Consider the following 11,347-nt stretch of genomic DNA (forward strand, 5'->3'; position numbering starts at 1 on the left):
ATGCAAGGACGAGGAGGGTTAATAGAACAATGGCTAATAATATATATAATGGAGATAATTCTGCACGTAATCCCGTCGTACATAGTCCTTTTGTTCGCAAGTACATCAATGCATAGATACCGCGTGTAGTTAATCCGGTTATTATGTCATTTCAACAGCGAATAGATCATGTTGTGTGTTTTGTCGAAGGGAACTGTATTGTGTTATTCTTTTGTCTGCCTGTGTTTTCGCGGAAGGTGTAAAACGGGTGATGGAATGCAGTTTAAAATTTCCGCCAAGGCCGAATCATTTCACATTTTGAGTGCATTGTAGCCGACGGCTACCCAACTAAAGGCTGCTAGTCAGGTGTAGGAATGCGTGTATTTGGATTCGTCTATACGTATACATGTAAGTATAAGTATAGGCCTATAAAGGTTGTTTTTAAGAAATTTCCATTTAATTTTATTTTAAGAAGGAGATTGGTGTAGAAATAGTGGCGTACCCAATGAGGGGAGGGGGTGGGGAAGTGGTCAGATTCACCCCTGTGAGAAGTCTTGGGAGGGAGGAGGAGGAAGAGGAGGAGGGATATGGAGATTGAGAGAGGGCTGGAGGAAGGAGAAATGAAAAGATATAATAAAGACAAGTAGATAAATATAAGGAAAATGATGGGAATGAGAGGGAGGGTGAGAGGGGACAAGGAGAGCGAGGGAATGATATAAAGTGTAGGCCTAGGAAAGAATATACATACAGAGAAGGGAAAAGAAAGGAATGATGAATACATTTTATAATAATTATTAGGCCTATATAATAACTAAACACATAACAGCACTGGGCAGCCATTCGAAGATGTCAATGCCTTTATTCGTTACGTAATTAAAACGCCCAGTCAGATGTATTTCACACCTGCCAAACACAAGTCACCCAATTCAGCATCGAAGTGGTTACGTAATTCTCTTGGTTACCGGATCACGCTATTTGGTATGCCTTCGAGTGCCATATACTTAATGTGGTGATCATTTCGATCGTGGTTCATTACTCTAGCGCGTGATCCCGTTGACATAGTAACATTACGTAACTTCGATACTGAATTTCGAAAACTGGACGTTGAATGTACACTCTCATGAATATTGATTGGCAACATTTTCCAATATTTCAGCGCTCTAATCGGAAACAATAGAACAATAGACCCTGCCGATACCTAATATCCTACACCTACTTCCAATATAATAGAGCGGACATCCTAAGTGCCCATGTGAGCTATGATCGTGGTCTCTACGGAGGCAGCGTAATGATTCTGATGTACTTACCCAAAATCATGATTATGATTTAATCAAATTTTAAATAATTATTACAACACAATACAATGTATGTATATTTATTTCACTTTTTAGAACCAGATGAGTGCGAGGATGGGTATATATGTGGAAATGTTCTAGCTGGAATTGTATGTCTTCATTTAAATCAGTTATGTGATGGTTACAATCATTGTCCGCAGAAATCAGATGAAGCTAACTGTGGTGAGTCAGCCAATTTAATCAGCCACGCACAGTGACATCGCCCCGATATCTGGTAGGTTGAATCATGGCACCTGTTTAATAGTTTTTAAACGCATAATAGGCTGAATGACATCCGACTAAGGCTAATGACATTAGCCTGTGACTGACCTCTGTACGGTCAGCGAGCATACATGCGCCATTGTCATCTGCTTTTAGCTGCTTCTACGATAGTCTCCTACACAGCCAGTTTGTGTCAATCGGTCTGATCCTGTATGTTCGTGATAGCCACATACAGTCTGGCCCGAGACTACCTCCACGAGGGTCTACGCTGCGCTATTTAAAATCTTGAATTTTTGTCATTTTTTCAGCTCAAGACGCAAGCTACTCTCTCAAAGCGCAAACTAACGACTATCATATCTGTTCAAAATATATATTCAAGTGCAAGGAACCACATCTGGTTTCTTTATACGAAATCATTTACGGAGATATTCATCATTTTCCACCCCGGTATCCAAAGATTTATCGTCTGAATATCAATCGTGCATAGCACATTTACCTGTATCGATCCCGTGTATTCATTTCAGTGTCTCTGGCTGTACTAATGTAATTATTAACCGGGCGATGTCGGTGTGCCACGTAATGTAGCAGCATAGACAAATAGACACGACCTGCAACATTATAGCAAAGATGTTTTGAGTATCTTTGATTATAGGGACAAGCCGATAGGCCCGCCGATAGGATGAGGCATTGTGAGCCGCGCCAAGCCCAGCAGCCTGGGTAAACTTAAACGATAATCACAACATTATGCCTTAGGCCTATATGTTAGAAAAATAATTATCATGCACAAATCACATGGTTTTATTTAAACCAAACTCATATTGACCATAAAAATGAATAAAAACAGCCGACTCTTCACACGCGATGTTCAAAATTCCCGCGCCGAAATTCTTCGGTGCAATGACGTCGTGGTTATTTGTGCTCAATTGTTGTCAGCCTTCATTGTATTACGACAATCTTTGGCGTCCGGGAATTTTGAATATCGCGTGTTGAGAGACGGCTGTTTTAAATCGTTTTTATGGTCAATACCGTATGAGTTTGTTTAAAATAAAATGATTGGTGAGTAGGTACGTCGTAGGTAATTTCAGCTTTATACATTGCCTTTGTGTTTGTGTAAGGTTACGACAGGGTCAAAACGATGAATGTTAAATTCAAGGACGAGGTTAATTTGACGTCATTTGGATACCCAACTCCAACATTTCAAAGTAGCCGATGGATTATCGATTCAGGAGAACAATCTGCTGACTTCGTGTTCACATTCAAAGACTTCCAACTGACACACAGAACGCAGTTTCTCATCGGTAGAGGGCGCAGTTTTAAGATGGAATCGGAACTTGTGGATCTCAGCAGCCCAGATATCACGGTGACTACTGACGATGTCTTAGTAATTCGTAACTCGTCATCAGTATGGATATTGTTCAGCACTGAAACAACTATAACTGAAGAGGAACAACAAGAAATAGGGACCGACGTTGAACAAATAGAACAGATAAAACCTATCGTTAAAGGCTTTTGGATCAACTTAGAAATGCGGTCACCTGGTAAGCTTAATAATAAAGCCTTTGTTATTACCTAGTAAGCTTAAAATTAAGCGTAAAAACCTGCATGTTGATACAGTGGTTCATGACATCGTTAGGACAGCCAAGAACTGGATGAAAATTCCGGTTCGATAGAACATAGAGACAGATCGACGTTTTAGGAAATATGCTATTCATGGATTGCAAAGGATTGCAAAGGTGTATAATGTTGACATTTGTCTACACTCTGCACAATAGGTGTTGTTGTTATTTTTAGTGCTGATTGTCTGTTTGTTATGTTTATTTAATCACATATACACCAGACACAAAAAGAAAGTTATAGTCATGTTCAACAACCTGATAAATTTGGATTATTCTGAAATATACTGTTTGTTAATTGGACTTTGCTTTCTTATTTGACACCCTGTTCGTGCAAATCAAACAAAAATCCAGAAATCAAAAGTTTCAATTTCAACGATTTTCAATAAGATCGCATCGTTGTATTGCATACAAGCACCACCGGCCAATCAATAAAGCACACAATGTAACAGGCGCAATTGAATTGTTTAAATTGTAACTTTTGATTTTGGGTTTTGAGGGTGTGGAGGCGCATATCTTGATCAATTCTTGCTCGATTTTCACAAACAGGGTGTCAAATGAGAAAGGAAAGTCCGATCAACAAAATTATGAGGTTGTTGAACAGCAAGAATGACTATGACTGACGAGTTTCTTTTTGTGCCTGGTGTACATGCCTTTGTCATTTCAAAGTCAAACTATATGCGCAGTTATTAAATGTTACGAATATTTCGTATCTAGGTGAAAAATGCGCAAACAGCACTTACAACTGTGAAGAAGGCTTGGTTTGTTTAGATGGAAAGGTTTTCTGTGATGGCTACAAGACTTGCGCAGACGGCTCGGACGAAGTCAATTGCAATCAAAGTAGGTAACACTAATGGTGGTTTCATAGTCTTTCTGCCGCTTGCTGCTGAGCGGCGTGACGCTTCACCATGCCGCTTGCATTTGTCTGTAAGCGGAGGCTGACGCTGTCACGCAGCGGTATGACTCTGAAAGCCATTGTTGCCGCTCTCAGCACACTTCCAAAATCGTATTTTGTTGTCATACGTCAGAGCGGCACCGCTCCGAGTTGAATTGAATTCAAATCCCAGCGATGCTGCCGCTAGCGTTTCTGGTGCGACTGCGCAGTGAAGCAAAATCATCTTCAAAGCGGCATAGCGGCAAGCGACAGGAAAGTATCAAACCAGCATTTTAAAGTAGTGCAAAAAGCTAAAAGATCATGTTCAATAAACAAAAGATTACTTATTGCACCACATCCCACAAATGCAACTGACCAAAATTAGTATACCCTTCATGTGCAGGTGGAGTTAAAACATTACGCGAAACTGTATGAAAAAGTTGTAAATACCACTGTGTGTGATATCATCTGGGATCTAGAATGTTTTAAGGCGACCAGTATTGTGTTACAACTTCGCATCAAAACACAAGATACAAGATCTTTGCAGTTGCAATTTTATTCCAATTTATTTATATGGGCAAAAATGTATCTGTTCTTTTTTTCAGACACATGTCCAACAAGACACATCAGCATTACTCGAGACAGGGGTATTTATGTTGTAACCAGTCCACATTTTCCTCGAGTATATCCAAGAAACGTACAATGCGTCTGGTTTTTCCATTCAATCACACCAGGGTTTTTTGTGTTAAAACCGGGCAAAGTGTTCCGACTTGACATACACGATGAATTGTCTCTTGGTACTACAGATGTCGTATCGCCCAGCACTACTCTCTACCGTTTTCCACGATTTTTGCATGTGCAGTATACCGCTCCTTTCGTTAAATTAATTGATGACAACATTTTTTGGCTTCGATTCGTGTCTTCTAGTTTTGGCACTTCCGATGGAGTTTACGTCATTATTGAAAGGAGAAATGTTAATGGTATGATAGATTTCACATGTCTGTTAGAAGGCAATAGGGCAATTAAAACCTTTAACATCTTCACCCGGGCTTCGGCGTCTGTCAATGTATCAATTTAGCACAGGTTAATTTTAAGCTCAAACAATTTTTCGCAACCAGAATTCTAAAATTGACCCAATAAAAGTATAATTGCTTTGATTGTTAGGAAATAGAAAGATATATTTTTCAGCTTAGACAGACTTTTTACTTAAAAACATTCCTCCTGAGCTAGTCACTTATATACATAAGTTTTTTACATATATAATGTTTCAACAAAGTGTTCTTCTGTTGGGTAAACCAGAGAAGATGGGTCTATTCTCATCTTCTCTGGGTAAATGTAAATGGGGAGGGCGAGTTAGCGCAGCGGTAGTTCCTTCGCTTTGCACCACTGAGGTCCCGGTTCAAGCCCCGGCGCGGCCCAAGGACTCATGTGCACTTGGTTTATCCCGATTCCATGTTCGCTCTCGCAGGTTTTCTCCGGGATCTCCGGTTTCCTCCTGTATCGCAAAAATCGGTGATTAGTTGTTTGGTTATCAAAAACTTCCTTCACCCAATGGAATTTGGGGAGCTGCACAGCTAATTGGTGGATGTTACAATCTAAATGCGGATAGGTGTGCGCCGTTCGGCAGCAACCTAGTTGATGCGATCTGATTGTGATGATTCACCATTGCTGCGAAATTACAGCGCTTTGAGTCCTCTAAGATCTGGAGAAAGCAGGGCCGTGACACTCGTATTCAATTCCTGTATAAAAAGTGAAGTCATCTCGCCGGCAGTTTGATTGACTTTGATTGACATTGGTTTACGGTTGCTATGCCGGTTGCTATGCAATCCAGTGCGCAGCCTGAAACTTACGCACTTGTGCACGTATTTAATTTGCGTACGGCCAAAGGAACTTATCCTGTATTGCATTAACAGATCTCGTCAATGATTGACAGTTCTTGAACATTTCAGTGCGCAAATTAGTCTTTAGTTCCAGACGTGCAAGTACACATACGATTGTAACGCAATTTGAAAGTACGTTACTACGTTTATTTGTTTTAGGAAAGAAATACCCTTTTCATTACATTTTGTGTTAGTAGAGAGAAAATTAGACGCATTCGTTACTTGTTTTATTGATTTTCGAGCTAATTTTATGTACGAAATATGCACATTTAGACCGCTACAGTACAAACGACAGTCTGTCTTGATCAAGTCTAACATCGTCAGGCTAAAATCTCCTCAATCTTGAACGACTGTTGAGGAAGTCTATTTCGAGCTTTTTTTCCAAGATGGCGCACATCGACTGCCAATTATTCGGACCCTTTCCGGCAAAAATACAGCTTATTTAGCCAGTCTCATCATGGGGTCATCGAAGAGAATATTTTCCTAGCATATTGAAGTAACTCCTTAGCTACTTGGTTTTTAAAAATATGATAGTAATGGAAAGAAACGCCCAATTGTTCGCCGTTTTTCGCCATTTAATTTTTTTTGAAACGATGACGTAAACATGCATCATCTCTTCCACAGAAAATACACTCCTACACGTAACACGTACAGGGGTACAACAATGCCATCACATGCATGATCGTGCATTGGCTGTGTGACTGACTTCATTTGCGCAAACGAGTGGCTCATCCTATAGTATATTAGTACTCGAGAATCCTTGGAGAAAGGCGCTTTATAAATCCAACAATTTTATTTTAAATGTAACATTTAATCCCGAGGACATTTTGGCGCGGACTGGGTGGTCGATTGTTGATTTGCCTCGCCCGTGTACTTTCACTGCTTATAAGGCATCGGCAACACTTCCTGAGATCAATATGGGTTCAAACAGTTCAAATGAGGCTTTATTACGAGGTCAAACAGATGATCATGTTTACTATGTTTATAATTAAAGTGTCTTCTGTTGGATCCAGTTGGTGCTATGGCATAGGCCGTAGCTATTGTGATGGGAATACCCTATGTTACCAAAATAATTTATGCTATGGAATTGGATGTCTTGATGGGACTGACGAACGTGGTTGCCATGGTAATATTTATATTTTACAAAAATACATTAAAACATGGACCACTATAAAAAAGGGTCCACAAGACTCTAGAATAATAATAATAATTATTATTATTATTCAAAAATGTTTTGATAAAATCAAACATTATTCAGGTAGTTAGCGGCACATTTCGTTTCACACAACTGGGCAAGGTACAATGTCCCACATCGTTGCGTTTGTTCACAATGACTCAATAGAGAATTAGCGAAATCAAGTTTGAAATTTTACTTCAACTGCAACATCAACGTCAGAAATATCGATTGGATTTCTTGCTCAAATTTACTCCGACGCGAACGTATGATTGTTTAAGTGACAAGACGCTTTTGGTGCAGTAACCAATCATACGTTCGCGTCGGAGTAAATTTGAGCAAGAAATCCGATCGATATTTCTGATGTTGATGTTGAAGTTGAAGTAAAATTTCAAACTTCATTTCGCAAATTCTCTATTGAGTCATTGTGAACAAACGCAACGATGTTGGTGCAGTAACCAATGAGACGTTTGCGTTCAAGTAAATTTGAGCAAGAAACTCAATCGATATTTCTGAAGTTACCGTTACAGTTGAAGTAAATTTTCAAACTTCATTTCGCAAACTCTCTATGTAATTTGTATGCACTGATACTTGTATTCACTCTTTTCTTCTGACCTTCTTCATCATCGTCATATCATCGTCACATAATCGTCGTCTTTTTCTGCTAAAACTATCCCTTTTTATAGCCCAAAAAAAGTAGTGATGGGAATACCCTATGTTACCAAAATAATTTATGCTATGGAATATGTCTTGATGGGACTGACGAACGTGGTTGCCATGGTAATATTTATATTTTACAAAAATACATTAAAACATGGACCACTATAAAAAAGGGTCCACAAGACTCTAGAATAATAATAATAATTATTATTATTATTCAAAAATGTTTTGATAAAATCAAACATTATTCAGGTAGTTAGCGGCACATTTCGTTTCACACACCTGGGCAAGGTACAATGTCCCACATCGTTGCGTTTGTTCACAATGACTCAATAGAGAATTAGCGAAATGAAGTTTGAAATTTTACTTCAACTGCAACATCAACGTCAGAAATATCGATTGGATTTCTTGCTCAAATTTACTCCGACGCGAACGTATGATTGTTTAAGTGACAAGACGCTTTTGGTGCAGTAACCAATCATACGTTCGCGTCGGAGTAAATTTGAGCAAGAAATCCGATCGATATTTCTGATGTTGATGTTGAAGTTGAAGTAAAATTTCAAACTTCATTTCGCAAATTCTCTATTGAGTCATTGTGAACAAACGCAACGATGTTGGTGCAGTACCCGGGGGGGGGGCACTCAACACAAATGACCATACGGGTATGCGCCCCCGGAAAGACCCCCTTTTTGGGGTTCGCAGCTCCGAAAGACCCCTATATTTGACCAAAATAAAGCTCCGAAAGACCCTTGATTTTGATAATTTCAGCTCTAAAAGACCCAAAATTGCTCATTCCTCATATTTCTTGTTTTTTCAGGCGATTTTCAACCAAAAAGCCAAGAAAACCCTTGATTTTGACTTTTCGCAGCTCCAAAAGACCCCATTTTACTTGTTCACAGCCCGGTTCGCAGCTCCGAAAGACCCCCTTTTTGCAGTTGAGTTGTTTATGCGTTAAACAGGCAGTGGTGGGAGGGGGGGGGCAAGGGGAAGCATTTGCCCCCTCCCAGGGCAAAATCAATAGCCGCGGGTATTGATAAATTTGTTACATGTACAATCAACAGCCAAAGTACCTCACGCTTTAGTTAGCCAGTGTTTTGCATTAGGCATCAGGGACAGATTTAAGCGGTGGCCCTGCGCCAGTGGATTTTGCGTCGGGCCAGTAAACTTCCAACAATGCTGACCCGACGGGCCACTGGATATTTGAGCCTGATATAATTCATATGAGACAAGATATAATCAGTGATGGACATAATTTGACACAATTTCTGCACTATATTAGCTTATATTTATAGTTGATAATTTTTTGTCTAATAATTTTTCGTCTATAATTCTTATTCTTGCATTGAATGCAAGTTGGAAATAATTATACGGCCGCTTTTTACAGCAATAGTAGACCTACATACTATTTCCAAGCTCTTTTCGTGCTCTATCTGATGATGATAACAATACCGCATTGTCGCATACCTGAACCTTTGGAACTAGTTTTTGCACTTTTTGCAGTAGAATATATTTATTGAAAAACTGGGCCAGTAAATTTATATCAGGGCCAGTAGGTTTGCCATTTTACTGGCCCGGAGGGCCATTAGAAAACTGAAACCTAAGTCCCTGTTTGGCATTTGTCTATCTAAATGGAAAGCAGGTCTCATCAATCCGATTCCTCAAGCAGTATATTCACTAATTTCAGTGATGTGTAACATATACTGTGATGTTATTCGTAAAACGCCTCACTTTGAAAAGTTCGAGGTTGTATAAAAAGGATACTTTTGCTTTTTTATAGAATTAAATTGTTTTATTATTGACATTGTTGATGAATTGAAGCAACATGAATCTGGTATTCCATTTCAGACATAAAATGCTGATTTCTTTATGTATGCTAACGATATTGTTTTATTAGCTAAACATGAAGATTCTCTTTAACGTGTGTTAAACGTTGTCTTTGAATGGGAGTAAATGCATTTTATGAGTTCGAGTTAGAATTACAATTTAGAGTTTGATTTAGAGTTAGAGTTCCATTTTAAGTTAAAGATGCATCAAAGAATAGATGGTATACTTTGTTTGCATGATGTCAGATTGAATTAAATATTTTACGGGTTGAAAACCGAACAAACTTGTGTACTGTTAAACATGGATAGGTATAGTAATGGTTTGCCCTCATGTAGGATTAGAATCATTACTGTTTTCCTGGGCTATCATGCACATCTCTTTTCCAGTGGGTGGGTCAGTCTATGGTGGACATGGTGCCCCTGCATGGTGGGTGGCAGATTCAAAATATCCTTGACCAGTCAACATGCTATTATATGGTTGGTTATATTTGCCATGTGCTATCAAGTTATGTTTAATACTTGGTCCAAGTCTGGGGTGGGGGCTGAAGTCCCATTCTGAATCCATTACGTTGCCTAACTTGCCTTATTCACCAACATCACAATCCGATTACCGCGCGTAGTTGTTGAAAGACTGGAGCAACCAGTCTACTGAATGCACAAAAAGGGTTAAAAATTAATAAATGAATGAAAATGGCTATTTCTTTATTATTTTTCAGAATCTTGTCTGAACAAAACGCGACTAATTGAAATGAAATTAGATGGTTTCATTACATTTTCCAAACCACCAAAATTCAGTTTCACAGGAATTTTTCAGGAATGTGTTTGGTATTTGCATTCGCAATTTGTAAACAGTGCTTTCAAAATGTCCGTACATATTATTCATATCGAGCCACACGTACGAATTGGTGACACCGTGATTTACGCAGGCTATGGTAATAATAGCATGTTGGAAGAGGCGTCATTGTTTTCCTTTAACATCATGAATATGGATGATCAAATCGTATGGATTTATGGCCAAGAAGCGTGGATACTGACAAGCTGTATATGGCATTGTTTTGCGCATTTACTTAACTATACTGTAACGATTGAACTACAATTAGCAGGTAACTATACAAATATGGTTGAAATGTCCGATTTGGTAATAATATTGAATGCACAAGGAAGCATTTTGTAATTAAATGGGATGTGGTCCGATTTTCCATGTTTGTTTTTTATCTTCCATCGAGGCCTACATTTGAAACAATATGTTTCCAAATTTTGAGTTGCTTTGCCAGAGCGCTTTTGATATGAGAAGCAAAAACGTGTATAACAATGCCCCATATTATAGTCGCTTCCAGTAGTGGGTTACAATTCACCACGTTTTCGTTACAACAAGTTGCAATACACCGAGTGACAAACTTTAATGAGCTATGACATATCGCCGTGATTTAATAGGGTATCTACTATGCAAATAACCACTTTTTTGCTCCAAAGTCTAATGGGAACTAACCCTTTGTTATGCTAAATAGCTTTCCCAATTTTACGTGCTGAAAGCCACACTCGCCATACCTTAGTAAACATCAAAAGAGGAGCTAGCTGTTTTCCGTGTGTGGGAATTTCTAGCGTATATATTTCTGTGTATAATATTTTTGTGTATTTGCCAAATGCCAAATATTGGCATTATCTGCTTGTTTTCTGTAGACAAGGGGCAGTCTTCAGTGAACGGTTCTTTTCAGAGCCACCAGTCCTTTAAATTAGCAGATAGGTGAGATCTGCTTGTTATCTGTTGACAATGGGCAGTCTTCATGG

This window comes from Amphiura filiformis, chromosome 19 (genome assembly GCF_039555335.1).
Source record: "Amphiura filiformis chromosome 19, Afil_fr2py, whole genome shotgun sequence".
Classification (NCBI taxonomy): Eukaryota; Metazoa; Echinodermata; class Ophiuroidea; order Amphilepidida; family Amphiuridae; genus Amphiura; species Amphiura filiformis.